Here is a 17,451-nt window from a genome sequence, read left to right as displayed (position 1 = left end):
GATGGAATCTATCTGACCCTTGAAGAATAACACATGGACTCAGCCATCATAGCTATTAACACAGTAGAACTTCCACCAAATACAATTGCCAAGGTCTACCAGACTAAAGGCTAATGTTGTTAGCTATTCTGAGCCAAAATGACTATAGTGATTATAAGAGATAATAGCAGTTATGATGAATGATTTTTATTTAAAAAGCAAGCTTATGGTTGAGTACTTAAAGAACTCAATCAGGGGAGTAACATTAGATGGTGGCTGAGGAAGCAAGCACCTCTGAGAAGGTGTGCAGAAGTGTGAGGCTGATATTAATGACAAATAAACCCTCAATAATGAAATGACAGAAAATACCACAACCTTGTCAATTCCACTTCACACAGGCTCTTTGGCCAAGGTGGAAGTAGTCAAATAACAAAAAAGGCTATTTCCTGAGGCAAAATAGGAAAGATGCAAAAAGAAAATAGCCTTTTGTGTTATTGGACTATAACACTGTAACACCAAATAGGAAAGCATCTTTTAGATGCAGAAAGCAAAGCAGATCATCATGAGACACTGGGTAAGCCGAGAAAAGTGGAGAAATAGACGCAAGTTCCCTTTATTTTATGTGAAAGAGACATAAAAAGGGTATTTCTAGAGGAGCATTTCTTGGAAACAACTGCTGGCATCTCTGTGGCCACTGCAAGAGATGTGTGCCAGCTATAGCACCTGACCTCTGGCTGAATTTCAGGAGTAGAATGTGTGTGCGTGTGTGTGTGTGTGTGTGTGTGTGTGTGTGACAGAGAGAGAGAGAGAGAGAGAGTAAAAGAAAGAGAATTTATATTGGTATGTAGTTTGCTGGTGTCAGTGATGAAAAATCTGTTAAGTACCTGTTAAACTTATACACACGCACATACACACAAACACATCTCATGAGTCACACATGAAAGGATGCAGAGACAGGAAACCAGCATCTATGAGACTTGCCCTAGAAAACCCCGTTCTGTTTCTAAGCTTTGACTCACTTATTTCTTCTCTGCGTCTAAATCCAAGCCTTTCTTGTAGTCTGCTTTGACCTTGGTTATTTGTGCTTCTGGCCTGCCTCACTTAACACTTTATCTCCTGCTTATGATTTATCTCCCCAACAATTATCTCAGCAAATTTGATCTAACCTATAGCACGTGACCTCTGGCTGACTTCAGGACCCTTATGAACATTTCTTTTCCTTAGCCCAAGTTAATGCGCCACCCATCCTCTACGGTGCTCATTCAAGACAGCCAGGCACGCTCACAGCGAAGGCAAATCTGGGGCATTCCAACACTGTTCATGGCAATTACCCAGACTTTTAATCTCTATTTTTATTATCCACCCAATAACTGATTCTTCAAAACATATATTGCTTACCTACCTACCTATGTACAACCAGTGCCTGCTGGGAAAGAGGCAATTTATAGAGAGTTTAATAAATTTGTGGCCAGGGTTGATGAAACCAACAAAGGATAGTACAGAAACCTGGATCTAGAAATAGGAGCCCTTATCACCCATCGGTGTGAAGAGCCAAAGAGAGGGACCTGCGCTGGGAACTCTGAAAAGATACCTGTTATGAGAAAAACTCGGAACTATAATGCCCCTTACTTCCAAACTGGAGAAGTGCCCAGGGACCAAGGAATGACAGACAAGTCCAGCTTCATGAGCAGATGCATCTGTTAAGACCTGCAGACAGGGCACTCCTGGATGATGCAGGACAGCTCTAGAGAGCCACACCACCTTTTGTCTCTAAACTGTTTTTAAGCTAATATTCCGACTCTCTGCCCACTGTGTTTGAGCAAAAGAATATTTTTCTTGTTATGTTCTCAATTACTCTCTGGAATGTTTGGGTTCTCAGGGACACCCATTCCTTGTCCTGGTACCATAGCCCTAGCTCACTGCCTGGCCTTCAGTGTTCAGGCAGCCAACATACCCCCTGAAATAACCTGGTAGGGGACCCATCACGCTACAATGCTTGTCATTCCCCAGCTCTTACTCTTTTTTTGTGAATCTTGTTCAACGGTCCCTAAGCAATGATGAGGTGAAGAACTATATGAGCCTATAATGTACAGCCACGGCTTGTGTATACAGGCCACATCTACATTGTACATAACAGCACAAAAAGCAGATGCTAACTATAATTATACTATCTATTAGCAAGACATAATTCCAATGAGTAGGTAAGGTGTGTTAATGAATTTGGAAATGAGTCAAAGAAAGCTAATTGGGCTATATCATGGATCTGAGTTGACAAAGGATTTAAAGCATCTGTGGCATTATTCCCTTTATCAGGCATAGAGGCACAGCAGGTAGCACCTACAAGGATACATGTTATTGGGTCTCTATTGAGTTGTCAATGGAGCCTCCAAGTGGATGCAATCCCCAGTGAGCCCGGACTGTGTTGTCAGTGCTGCTGAATCAGTCATTCCAGTTCTGTCAGGAGAAAGGCAGAATATTCCAAGACATACCATTAGGATTTGATAGGGGGACTTATTCATATACTCAACAATCAGACTGGTTGCTGACTGCTGCTATATTTGCAGCCCAGCGCAGACAGATATTACCAGCTGCCATGGGTAGCAGGAACAACAGCCTTTGGGCATAAACGCATGTGTTTAGTAAGGACTCTCATGGGTGTATCTAGTTTTTGTAACATTTACTGTCATTGTTTTTTTCCCCATGGGTTCTATTAGGGAGGCCATCACAGGATTCAGGTTTTATAGTACCAGACATGGCTTTCCTCCCTAGAAAGAGACACAGTAACCAATTGCTAAGTTTTTGGCCTTGCGCAAGCTGTCTGCATTATGACCACTCCAGCAGGTATTGTTGCTGCCATGTTTTGATATCATAAGGCTTTTGGATCTCTATAGAGGAGCACAGCTGGGACCACCTCGCCTCTGGCAGTCTCCTTGAGCCCTCTGGTGCCACAAAACTGATCTGGTGTAGAGGCACGTTCCAGCTCAACTTTGGGTCCATGCATTCATTACCACTTAGCAGATTTATTGGTGCTCTGAGGAGCACAGTCTGACCGTCTGCTCCAGAGGTTCAGTTCAGTGCGGTGTCTCAGAGGTAACCCTCAGAGTTTGCAGGGCCTGTTTTACAGGCCTTGCCAACCATTCCTAGGGAGTGATCCCATTTGTAATGATGTGTGACTTGTTTAAAGTGTGTATGGCTTCAGGGAGAGTCTTAGTCCAGGACCTTAAAGAGCTGTTCTAGGACATATTTAAAATCCACATAGTGGGTGTTTAAAAGGCCATTCTTTTTTTTTTTAATGAGCCTGCCCTGTTGTTTTATATGGTAAGTAAAGCTCCAGTCTATATTTTATTCTGATGTCCAGTGTTGAATACCTTTGCTAGGCCCATCAGTGTACTAGGTTCTAGTGGGTATTGGCAGGATCCCGTCATATACAGTGGTGGGCTTCATAGGTGGCTCCACTGCCATGTTGGCTCCCTCCAGGTGTTCAAAGTAGACAGGTCTGAGATCCTCCTATAGCTCCTGACTTAAAGGACTAGTGGACTGGACATCCCTTTGTTTTAGAAAGGAGTGCTATTTATGCAGGGTACGTGACCCAGAGGTGAGCTTAGCTAGGAAGACTTCTGTTCACCCTTTTATGGGGTAAGCAGCTCTTACTGTGATAGCCTCCACTTGACACAATGCCCTATACATGGTCAGTAACTATTGCTCTAGGACTCTATAGTAGGATTCTGTCCTCTTTCATAATTAACACCAAAACCCTTCAGGTATCATTTGGTTGGTTGCTTTTGACATAAACCCCAGTTTATTTTTGTGACCTCTCTAGTGACTTTTAATATTAAAGGGTACTGTGACAATGGGGTCTCTAGTGCTTGAACTTGTTTTATCAATACCTTTGTTTCATCAAATGCCTCTTGCTCTCCATGTGTTCAGTCCCGTTTTTATTGTTTTTTATTAGAGTGTATAACAAATGCAGGATTTGTGCCAAATGAGGAATGAATATACTCCAGTAGCCCAGTAAACCTATGAAAACCTGGAGTTAGTTTACTGTTTGGGGAACAGACCATTGTGCTATATTGTTAATGAGAGCTCTGGGTATTTTTCACGTCTTACCCAATCAGGTAACTCCTGAAAATTGGATGGTTATGCTGGGCCCTAGTATCTTTTTGAAGTTGACTTTCTATTGTCTGTCCTTTAGGCCATCCAAGATGGTTTGTAGAGCAGTCTCCAGATCTATAAGGGATTCTGAGGTTAGCATGTTATCAATAATATAGCGAAACAGAGAAACCGAGGCAGGTAAAGAGAGTCTAGACAGGCCCTGTGCAATCACATTGTGACAAATGGTGCAGCTGTGCGGGTACCCATGTGGTAGTACCTAGAGAGTCTCAGGTGAAGGCAAACTGAGGCAAACTGGTTTTGTGAATATTCTGCTGAAAGAATACTGGGAAAAGCATTAAGCAAGTCAATCACAGCATGGACATTGCCCAGCTTAAGGACCACTTGCTCCAACAGTTGAGCAACGTTAGGTACAGCTGCATGTACAGTGGGGCCCACTTTGTTTAGATCATAGTAGTCTATCATCATTCTCCAGGTGCCATCTGGCTTCTTCACAGCCCCTAAAGGGCTATTGGAGGGGCTTATGGACAGCCTATTTGTACCTTATGTAATTTTCAGATTGTTTGAGTGATTTCAGAGTATTCCCTTGGAAGGTAGTGTCACTTCAAGCTTATTACTGGTGTGAGCTGGGGCACATGTGCAGGCATCCATATGGCCTATCCCCTTTTTGTTTTTTGATTACTTTTGGACTCAGTTTGTATTTTATCTAGCTCACTGAGGTCCATCAATGCTTTCCCATATCATAGATTTTATTTTCTATTAATGAGCCCAGAAAGTATGACCAATATCCTATATTATAACCTTTTTTAAACTGGGAAATGACCCAGACATTCAAGGAGTACCTAAAATAATTTTAAGATTTTAAATCACACAAAATGCTTATTTATAAACATGTATTTACATTTACTTAATTACTTATTTTTAGCAACTTATCTAGATTACTCGAGAACTAAGACAAATTATTATTTTGTTAGTTTTTATTAATTATTTTTATAGGCTGTTAATATTAGAATGTTTAAGCAAGAACCTTAAAGTTAAACACATGGACATGTGTTTTGCCAATAACTCAGAAAATTTAGCTATTTTTATTAAACCAACAATATCAAATTAGTCTTGTTTATTAAAAAATCACACAAAGATCATTCTGGTTTGGGCTGGGTTTATAGTCTTACAAACTTTATGTCAAACTCTGACATCTTGAAATATCTATCAGAGAAAAATATAAAACTTACCTAATGAGCAAACCCAGACAAAAATGTATCTGACACTTCTGAAGACATTTTTCTTTTTAGCTTACCAATAATTTTAAAGCTAGCTTATTTATTAACAATTACTAAATTCATGGACCTCAAAAGCATTTAGACTTATTTCATTTATAAGTTCTCATTTTGTTACAAGCCAATTTGGTAGCATGCTGTACACACTACATAACATAGTACATATAAGTGTGCATAAACACATTTAAACACGTGTAAGGACACACAAAGAATCAACAGCATTTACTTCAGAACTTTATCCATAAGGCAGCATTAAAACTCATTATTTTATAAAAGACAGCTGGATCCAAATTATATTTGACAAAGCTAGGACCTCTTCATATGGCTAAACTTTTCCTTAATAGTTAATCCAATGAAGGCTGTGGACCAAAATTTGGGGTAAACAGTTTCTATAACAGTTTTATTTTTAAAAGCCTCTTTACACCTTTTCAGTTTCAAATGAGCTTTTAATATTTACATTTTAGCTACAACTGGTTGACCTATATAAGAAAAACAAAATCTCCAAGTATCTTTCAATTAGTGAGTTTTATCGCAACATTGGTAGCTTAGTAACCAGCAGGTTCAAAGCAGGTAGAAAAGGAAACAGAAATAGAGATGGCTATAAGACTCTACTGAATGCTGTAGTTGCAAGTTAACCATTCGATCTCTGAAACGTTTCGTCATAATTTGTCCATCAGTTTTTAAATTTGCACAAGAATGGGCCATAATATACAACCAGCTGGAGTTCTAGAAAAGCTGGCATGCCTTTGAACTTAGGCAGGAGTTTCTACCTTTTCTCCCTTTCCTGCTCTAACAATATTTCAGAGCTAGCTTTATTGCAACAACTGCATATTCGCTATCCTTACTGCATTTTAATATCTTAGCTTCTTGCAATATGTACTCAGTTCCTGCTAGTTTTGTGAGCATCCTCGTACTCACGTGGTGGCCCACAAAGGTTGAGCAGTCAGGCAACTCCACCCCTCATGCGTATTGCAACCCACCCCATATTTCCCCTGCACATACCCACCCCTGACTCATCATTTGGTCTCTTGGATCCTATTCATGACACCAATTGTTACAAGAAAAACTTGGGACTGTAATTCTCCCCACCCCCAAACTGGGAAGGTGCTAAGAGACCAAAGAATAACTTGGACAAGTCCAGCTTGACAAGTAGATGAGTTTATAAAAACTTACATACAGGGTACTCCTGGACTACAGCAGGATAGCTCTAGAGATCTGCTCTACTTCCTGTCTCTAAACTGTTTTTATGCTACTTCTCTTGCTCTTTGTCTACTGTGTTTGAGGAATGAGACTAGTTTTCTTGTTAGGTTCTTAGATACTCTCCAAAATGTTTGGGTTCTCAGGGATACCTGCTCCTCCACTAGGCACCAGGGCCTTGGTCCACAACCCCTGGTGGGTTGGTAGAAAAAGTCAACAGAAAAACATCCCACCCTCACATTCTCTCCCTTTTATCTCCTCCCTATATGACCCATTAGCCAAAACTGAGTGTGAACCACAGGGCGAGAGGTGATGCCATCAATAAACAAGATAGCATAGGTAAAGGGGGAGAGTGAATTTGAGGGGAGAAAGGGGGTTAAACAAAAATACACAACACATCTACCATATGCCAGGTCTGTGGTAAGTACTAAAAACAAAAATATGAATGTGAGTTAATTCCTGTCTTCAAGGAGCTTATAGCCTAGTGGGAGACTATTGTTTATCACCGAGTAGCAAATGTATTGAGAGACGTAAGAAGTGGTTGCCATGGGCATGCAGGGGAGCCCATTTGGTCGACTAAGTGTTAGTCATTAGCATTAATGGATGGGGAAATGCTGGAACTGAATGGTATTGGAGCTTGGGTAGGAGCAAGAGGGAGAGCTTGTGCAGCAGGGAAGGCAGGGAAAGAGTTACGGCTTTCCCAAATAAGAGGATGCTATGAGCAAAACACTTAAAATGGTCTTTTTAGTGTTTTATCAATAAGGTTACAAACCATGGGTCTTAGTCCTAGAGTACTAAAATGTGAAGAAAAAAGTAAAATTCGTACCACTAAAGCTAATTTTAAAATAATGCTAGCAATCTGCTTGTATTTCTTGAAGTTCATCAGCCAATTTCATGCTGGAAACCAATAGTGTCCAGAAATACTTCTCAATATTCTTTTTTGCTCATCTGTAGTCTCACACACTGTAGTTACTTCCATATCTGTACTAAACAAGCAAACAAAAACAAATACACAAACAAATGAGAAACAATCCCATCTGTTCAGTTAGGACTCTATATTACAGATAGCTGAACCAACCTTGCCTCTCGAAAATAAAAGGGGATTAATTCACTCATGTAACTTGTATAGTTGAGCCCCGCTGGATCCAATGGGTTAAATTATTTCCTCCTGATACTGGCTTTGTGTTGGTTCCTCTCTCAGGAGACCGCTTTCTTTGATTGGCAAGTTGGAGCAGGGAGTGGTTCCAGGCTTCAGTATCTTAGATTCAGATTCAGAATCAGATTCAGAAGAGAAGGATCTTCCTCAGGCCGTTTGCAGACCCTAGAATCTCTCTGTTCCATCTGACTTATGCCGCTTGTTCATTTCTGAATCACTGTGGACAAGCAGATATCTGCTACCTCTTAAGTCCAGATTTCAGCCCTTCCCTAGACCACATGAAAGGGAACCGGGATAATACACCTGCAAACAGTAATTTGGGCATCTTTTTTTCTGAAGAAATGAAACATATACAATCAATTCCACCACAACAGTCGGTCTGTACTCCCTGCTATTTTCCATTTTCTCTTCACTGCATTCTCCATTAACTATCCTTTAATCTAAGATTTGTCTTGGAAAATCAGAACACTCCTGCTTGTCAGGAGAAGGGAGGAAGAGAAGTGAACATATTCATAAGATTGTTTTGACCTTATCACATTGCTTCATTTCATTATTACAACCAGCTCTGGGGTAGCAACAGATCCCACCTGTATCGATGATAGAACTAAGTTGCAGAGAATAAAGCAAGAGACTTAGTTGAAATTAGTTACAAAAGAAAGCTTTGTGATATCAGAGTGATTGTCAATAAAGAGAGAAGTTCTTAGAGACTTGACAATAGATAGTGTGGTTAGGTGCAACAGACCTGCTAGGCACCCAGGCATAAAGAGAAAATTGCTTATAAGAAGGGATATCAGATTTTCCTAATATCTATGTGGTAACAGATGCTCATAGAGGAGAATGCTCTTCTTACCAAGCCACACTAACAGAAAGTCTCCTTTGTCACCCTATTTCTCCATCTCTACCATCTCTTGGCTTATAGTAAGCTGAGACCTAATTTTTCCTTCTGCTCTTTAAATATAACAATGATGAGTTGACTTCACTACATATTTACAAGTACTTATTTTCAAAAATCGAGAAATAGCAACAAATAACAAGTTAATAAAATCATCTAAAACCACCCCTATAAATATGAACAATTGACATTACATAGTATTCAAGATACTCTCTTTATATAGGTATGAGAATAAAAATTATGTAACTATTTAAATATATATTTCTTAGAATGTTTCTCTTGTAGACTATTTTTCATATTATTTAAAATTCTTTTTCCAACTTAGCAGGAGAGAAAGGAATTGTACTGACACTAAAAGTGTTTCTGAACTGCATACAAATATTTCTTTCCTACTTTGCTAGTTCTCTTTGCCATGCCTTTTTGGTTTACAGGATTTCATCAATTATTTTTGCTAAGAAGGGCTCATATTCGAGAATATCTCCCTGTGGTTTTATGTCTGATATACTTTTTGACTGTGTTCAATTTTCTTTTAGAATTGTGCAAACTTAGCTCAATGGTCTTCTGGCATAATTGGTGCTACAGAGAACTTTGGGGTAAATTTGATTCTCCTCCTTAAAAGCAACTTTGTCTTTATGCCTGGGTTCCTAGGAGGTCTGTTGGATGTAACCACACTATCTATTGTCAAGTCTCTGACAACTTTTTATTTTTTAAGAACCCTTTTATTGACAGTCCCTATGATATCACAAAGCTTTCTTTTGTAATTAATTTCAATTTCCTGATATGTCTCCTCTGTTTCTTGTTGTTCCTAATTTACATACTAGTTCTACAGTGGTATTATTTTGTCACCTATCTCCTTTTTCATATTATTCTTTTAGTCATATTTGAACTCTTAATGACTGAATCCATATTTTACGTGGAATATGTATGTGAATATATATACATGTAATGGCACATATGCAATAGTTTATGTGTATGAGATATAGATATATAGAGAGAGATGTCTTTTGTGTATGTACTTACATATAGAGAGAGGAGAGAGAGCAAAAGAGCGCATAAGGGCATGTACCTCTGCTGAGATCTTGAAGTCTGTTCATTGGAGTCTCACATTATATCTAGTTTCTTGCTTATTTGATACTGGTGAACTTTTGGCTGACACTACTTTCGTTGTTGTTTTTATTGCATTAGGAAGAAAGGTTGTGTGATCCAGATTTATTCCTCTATTTTACCTGCAAGTTTTGAGAGCTAACTTTTACTCTCACTTACAACAACCATCTTAGTTCTGTTTCTTGGTAAAAGTATGTCCATGCTTTCATCTCTGTGCTATATATTGTCGTCATCATCATCATCATTGTTATCATCAAACTGCATACATACTTTAGGTGCAGACCTGCTGTAGTTGCCCTCCAACTGCCTTTGGTTCCATGTAGGAATATAGAACCAAAGAAGGTAAGAAGAAAAAAAGATTTTTAGTTAGTTCCTTCTAGTTGGTAGTCGAAGAAAGTGGACCCAGAGAACTCAGTCTTATTCACAGAGCTGATTATTTTCTAGGTCTAGATGATGAATAAAGTTAACTTGGTAAAACAAAGAACAACTTTGAAACCAGACAGAATTAGGTTTAAATTCCAGCTCTGTCACTTAAACAAGCTGTGTAAACATGAGTAAGTTATTTCATCTAATTTCTTTCCATCTGTGAAACCCTCAGAGAGTTTTTGAAAAAGTTCTAAAGGGATGAGGAATGTAAAGTGTTCTTCCCTGTTTCTCATACATAAAGTCTTAATAAATGGTTGTGAGCATTATTTTTAAGCACATTTACAGAGCTAATTAGTGTCTGTATCAATATGCTATTACTGTGAAATAAACAACTCCAGCATAGCATGGTTAAAATGGCAATCCCACCTTTCTTTTTTCTTTTGAGTGTATGAATCAGCTAGGAATTGACCTATCCATGCTGGGCTCAGCAAGACTGTTCTGCGGGTCTTGGTTTGGCTGACTGTGTTTGGCTTGCTGAGGCTTGATTGATCCTGGCTGGGATCAGCTGGGATGTTCTGCTGTACTTGGATGAGCTCTCACATGTATATGGCCTTTTGGGGTGTTGGATAAGCATGGGTGGGTCTAGTTAGGATGGTTCTGCCCCATGTGTCTCTCATTCTCTTCTAAACCAAAGAACTAGTCCGGGCAGACAAATAAGAGAGTGAGCATGCTTATGTGAGTCTCTTAAGGCCTAGGCTCAGATCTAGAACTCCTACCTCATTCTGTTGGCCAAAGCCAGTCTCACAGCTTAACCCAGAGTAAAAGGACAGAGTGTGAATGCATGGCGAGATAAATAATACTATCACAAACACAATCTATTATAAAATCAAAAGAGACTTAGAATACTGCAGAAACGGGGGAGTAAATGTGGGCATTAAAACCAAACTGATCAAGATTTAAATGCTAGTTTAAACTCAAATAACCTCAGTGATTTTGGTCAACTTATTAATTTGTATACATATATTCTTTTAATTATTAGAAAAATATTTTAAAAATTAGAAAAATAATAATTTAGAAAAGTGAGATAATTATTTTCCATGCAATATTGTGAGGCTCATAAATAATTTAGCATATTGTTGGCATATGATATTTACTCAACATTTGATAATTATTATCTTCTTTCAGTCCACAGTCCTTTTCTTCAGATCTAATATTAGGGTTTACAAATTAACATGAGATTTCTGACTATTCCAGGTGGTGAGAGGAAAGAGAGTTTGTAGAACACCAATAACAGAAAGCTGTAGAATTTTGGTTTTATTAGGATTCTTTTGTTGAGATATACTAAAACTGTTTAAGCATTGCCCTTATCTCCTTTGTACTTTCATTAAGGCTAGTACAATAACTATAGGCTCTTGGGCACTAAAGAAACTGATGCCCTCTGATTATCTGAAACAGCGAATTCAGCCTATGATGATCAATGTTCCAAGAGGTGAATTGGTAACTAAGCCATGACAGAGAACTAGGGGCACAATTGAAAAAGATAGTACCAGCTTTCACTGAGCTTATTCCAGTAAGAAAGATAATAACTAAATTCACAAAAAGAGAAGATTGCAATAAAGGCACTGAAGAAAACAAAAGGGGTGACAGAAAGAAACTGGGAGATGGGAGAGGTCTCTTTAGAGTGTTGAGATACAAGGAAAAGAAACATCAAGGTGGAAGATATTCTAGACAGAAGGAACAGTAACTATAAGAATTTTGAGGTGATAAAATGTTTGGCATGTTAAAAAAAAAAAAAAAACCCAGAATAAAAACCAGTTTAGCTGTATATGGTGATGAAAGGGAAAGCCAGAATTAGATGAAGTTAAAGAGATAGACAGGACAAGAATTGAGTGAGCTTTGCATGCCATCCAGATGAATTTGGGTTTTATCCTAAGAGAAATGGGAAGCCATTGAGTCATTTGAAGCCTGGTTGTGAAATATTCTGTTTGGGGATTTAAAGAACATCATTTGGCTCCTGTATATTGGAAAGTGGGCTGAGATGTCTGTTACCACTGGATGCCACCACCATGTCCTGCTAAGGTTGGCAACTACATTTCTCAGAATCACCGTCCATGTTTAGATCTGGGCTAGATTTTGCCAAGGAGAAGAACATCTGTGGGGTCTGGAAAGGGGAATTAAATCAGAAGCTTTATTCTCTGGAGGTGGTGGCTGCCAGATGAACATGCACATGTGAGTATCAAAGCAGCTTCCTAGAAAATTGCTGAGAATTATTCACTCCATGGCTGCAGACTGAGACTGTTGGGGAGGTTCTCAGACATTCTGAGAATTGTAGCAACTTCTAGGCAAATTTTGGAGAGCCAATACAGATTTTTATAAAACGAAGCTTCACATGATTAAATAAATAGGCCTTCCAATGTCGTTTAGTGGGCACAGTTCTAAAGCACAGATTTGGGGCCAGAAACCTGGTCTCTCTTATTCCCAACTCCACATTCTTTCCACCATGCCAGAGAGAATGTAGATCTATTATTTTAAGTCCTCAAATGTCACTCACACCCATTCCAAAATACTTTCCTGGAAAATAAAACTCATAGGCCAAAGTCCTTTGATGTGGGTATATTAGTCACTGATAGATTTCCTGGGAAAACAAATAATTGAGTTTAAATTTATGATATAAACTATGAGTTACATCCCTAGTCACTGAGCCCTTGTCAAACAACATTTTATCCACTAGATAGCTTGATGTCTGCTAGCTAATGTCAGTGGCATGGGTGACTTCATGAGAAAGGAGAAATGAGTGGGTGGTATAAATAACACACATGAATTACGGGGTACTCAATAGATCATGAAGAACAAGGCTTTGTGATATGTGTTGCCCCTCATCTGGAACCATAGGGCAGTCAAAAATGCCATAAATTGACAAATGACTGTAAAATATCCAAATCAGGGCTTCAAGAAGCCGAACTCCTGAGCTTCAGCTGGTAGGGGTCAAATTGCAGAGTGACAGAGGGCAGCTCACTGCCCGCTGCATGAACTCACCACTGATTCCTTCACTATACTTCCTGCTCCAGCATCCTCAGAGTGACTGCTATTTCATAGACAGTATTCACGTTCATCTCATCTTCTGTTTGTGATGGCCCCCTGCCTAAAATATTCTCTCATGTCCCTGCAGCTAGAGACTTCTCATGCTTTAAGATTCAGTTTAAGCATCACTTTTTCCAATAAGCTTTCCCTGCCCCATCCAGGCTAGCTATCTTAATCTGCACTTTCCTAATATTTTGTGTGTACTCTCCCATTGCACTTATAATACACTAATGAAATATTATTATAATTGTCTTTATACTTTAGTCTTCTTTGCTAGACTCTGAAGTCCCCAAAGTTAAAGAAACTATTTTTTCTTCTTTTTAAATTCTTGGTACCTAGCCTACAAACTAAATACCAATGGCTCTTGAGATTTAGCATCCATTTGAATCACTCAGAAGGCTGCCTGCGTTGCATTCCTAAGTTTCTGATGGGTCTGCGGCAGAGCCTCAAAATTTTTATTTCTAACAAGTCCGCAGGCAATGCTGATGCTTCTGGTCTGGGGACAAATTATGAGAACCGCTGCAATATACATAGTTTTTACTTTATACACATATTGCATAAGTGGTTACAAGCTTAGGCTATGAAGCCACCCAGAACTTAAGTTTAAATAATAGCTCTTTGAGCTAGACAACGTTGGACAAGTGGCATCAGCTCTCTGAGCCTCAGTTTCCTTCTTTAAAAAAATGTGTGCAATAAAAGAATACTAAAGTACTTCCCATGATGCTCCATATAACGTAAAGCTCCTGCAGTTCTGAGCTGGTGGGGGAAGTATCAGAAGAAGGAGAAATGAGGAGAAAGGCAAAATGCAACAGTCCAATAATCCCCAAATGAGGACCAGTCACACACACAGAGCTCAGCAATGAGTTTAATTAAATACTACACACAATTACTTACTGAAGGATGCTATTTCCTTAACATAAACAGATAAGGGATCAGTGGTGTGTGACAGCCCCCAGGCTGCTGAGAAGAATCTGTTTAGAATTTTTTACATCAATCAAGCAATTCATATACACCACCTCTTCAGCAAATGGCTTGCAGAATTGAGTCTGGTGGGTTTTCCACCAGGGCTCCCCACCAAAGCCCTCTCATTAACAGATAATCAGCTTCTACTGATCTGCTCCTAGGCTGCCTTCCAGAGCAGCTGTTTCCCCCGTGCTGTGATTTAAGCTCTGTTAAGATTAATGAAAACAGATTTGTGTTGCTCCTTTTCTCATTAACCTTATTATAATATTTTGTTCCCAAGATACACAATTCTTAAACACACACACACACCCGCGCGTGCGCACACACACACACACACACTCATTTGTAAAAGGTTGAAAACTTGTTTTAACCTAGGCTGGATTGACAATTATCAACATCGGAATGCAAAGTAGATGACTTAGTCAATCTTAAAATTATGGGTTTGATAGGAGGTGATTGTCCATTGTCCAACCAACAATTTTTCCTGAATGAAGAGACAGAAATTTTGGAAAACAATAGCATCAAACAATTGAACTCTTACTTTATAAAGTCAGGCACCATGATTGGTGCCCGATACTCTTGTTCACTTGAACTTCACAACTCTAGTAGCTAGTGTTTATGAATACGCCTGTTTTACAGATTCAAAGCAGTGAGGCTCAGAAATGTTAAATGTCTTGCTTAAGTGTGGATAGCTAATAAGTGAAAGACTTGAACCTTGATCCCAGGGATACAAAGGCTGTGCTCTAAAAACATGCCTCTTAAAGCTTTATGTGCACAGGACATCTCTTAAAATACAGCTTTTGATTCAGAGGGTCTGGGATGGGGTTGAGATTTTGCATTTCTCACAACTCCAAAGTGAAGCCTATGATCGTCTCCAGAGAGTGGCCTTGGATACCACGACTTACATTTTACAGAAAAGTGGCTTTTCTCTTCCATTGGGTCAATTAGCTCCATCTTGTTTCCTGATGATCAAAGCTTCCAAATTCTCTTTTGACTTCCAACTTTGATAAACATTAATGAACTATCTAATCCATGCAAAGCTTATTCTAGATCCTGAATGGGAGATACAAAAATCTTAAATTAAAACGTAATAATTGTCTGTTACTCTATAGTATTTAGAGTCTAGAAACACACTCATACTTTCAATGATAGACTGAAAATCATCCAGTCTCTTGATTCTATATTAGATTTGAGTTACAGTGAGATGAAGGAGGATCCACTCTTCTTTATTTTTTAGATGGAGTCTGGCTCTGTTGCCCAGGCTGGAGTGCAGTGGTGTGAGTTCAGATCACTGCAATCTCCGCCTCCCAGCTTCAAGCAATTCTCCTGAGATTACAGTCACCCACCACCACACCTGGCTAATTTTTGTATTAAAAAGTGATCCATCTGCCTCAGCCTCACAAAATGCTGGGATTATAGGCATGAGCCACTGCACCCAGCCAAGGGAGGATCTACTCTTAAAATAGCAGATAAGGGCTATGCAGTTGGATTAATGCAGATCACAGATCATCTGGAAAAGTCGTCAAAGGGAGTGTGGTGCTCACCTGCAGTCCTCCATAAGTCTTCATTGAGTCCATAGATCACAAATATTTACTTCCCATGGATGTTGAGGGCGCTAGGCTTCTGCTCAGTGAGGGTCCTTGCCAATGTTCCACGAGAGGTTACTTCAGACTAGGACAGTGGTTTTCAACCTAAGGCAAATTTGATCCCCCAGGGAATAGTTGACAATGTCTGGAGACATTTTGGCTGTCACAGTTGGAGGATCCTATTAGTATCTGGTGGGTAGAGGCCAGGAATGCTGCTACACTCTTTTTTTTTTTTTTTTTTTTTTTTTTTTTTTTTTTTTTTTTGGTTAGAGTCTTGCTCTGTTGCCAAGGCTGGAGTGCAGGGGCATGATCTCAGCTCACTACAACCTCTGCCTCCTGACTCAGTGTTTCTCCTGCCTCAGCCTCTCAAGTAGCTGGGATTATAGGCATGCCCCACCATGCCCAGTTAATTTTTGTATTTTTAGTAGAAATGGGGTTTCACGATGCTGCCCAGGCTGTTCTTAAACTCCTGACCTCAGGGGATCCACCTGCCTTGGCCTCCCAAAGTGCTGGGATTACAGGCATGAGCCACCACACCCAGCTGCTACACTTTTTTACAATGTATCTTGTAAGCTCTGCCTCTCCCACCTTCCAAACCCCCTTACCTCTGTCAGCGTATGAATAGTGCTGTGAAAAATCCTGCAAAAGAGCTTTCACTCTGGGTTAACAAGTCAAAAGGATCTGGAGCTGCAACAGGGATGTCAGCAGTTTAGGCATTCATGCTCATTTGACACTATTTCCACTAGAAGGGCAGTAAGCCTTGCAGTAAGTCATCATGTACTTTAACTTTCTGGGGCTACTCAGTGTTTCCCTAGCCAAAACTAAGCAACAGTCTGTCTGCATTCTACTCAGAGGAAAGGTTAAAACCCAGCATAGGAAGTGGGGAAAGAGTTGAGAACAGGTTGAGAGTCGGGGTGAGGGAATCCGAGCCGTATTCTAAAGAACAAGGGAAGTTAGTATGAGTGGAAAGGGAACCCCATATACAAAGGCCCAGGTGAATCTGATATGTCTGAGACACTGTAGGTGATTTAATATGACGGGAATAAAAGAATGGTGAGAAATGAGAAGATTGCTGAGGACAGATTAGAAAGCTCTTCAAGTCCAAATGAAGATTTTAGGTTTTATCCTCAGACCAGTAGAAAGCCAATGAACACTTAAATTATGCAAACTTCTGTTCTTTCTCTACAAACCTACTGAGAAATCTAACATCTATGCTCTGGAAATGTATCCCTGCCTGCTATCTCCAGTTTCTTCTTCAAGAATTAAAGTCTTTACCTACAACCGGAGCACAGCGTGAATGCCCCACCCCAGTTCCACCCGATTGTGGGTTGCCTACTTGAACTTGGAAATATTATTTGTTCTGGATCTCAATTTTTCTGAGTATCTTTCTGACTGCCTGTCTCTGTGCCTCTGTGGCCATTGTGCCTTTCCATACAGGCTGATCTCCATCTCTACAACATCTCCACACCATCTCCTGAGGCATCTCTCATTCTCCCTAAACTTTGACCTGCTTCACCTGACTTTTTGAACTTCAGCCAGCCAAATTTCCAACCCTCCCTAGGGTGACCAGATGTTCTAGTTTGCCTGAAACAGGGAGCACACAAGGAAATGGGACTTTCGGTTTTAAAACTAGAACAGTCCAGGCCTAACCAGGATGAGTTGATCACTCTACTCCACATCCTATAACTTGCAACTAGCCAAGTTCACCTAGTCCTAAGGCCAGGACTATTTCCAGTTCAT

This window comes from Saimiri boliviensis, chromosome 15, assembly GCF_048565385.1.
Source record: "Saimiri boliviensis isolate mSaiBol1 chromosome 15, mSaiBol1.pri, whole genome shotgun sequence".
Taxonomy (NCBI): Eukaryota; Metazoa; Chordata; class Mammalia; order Primates; family Cebidae; genus Saimiri; species Saimiri boliviensis.
The sequence above is the reverse complement of the archived record's forward strand: the minus strand, read 5'-3'. Positions refer to the sequence as shown.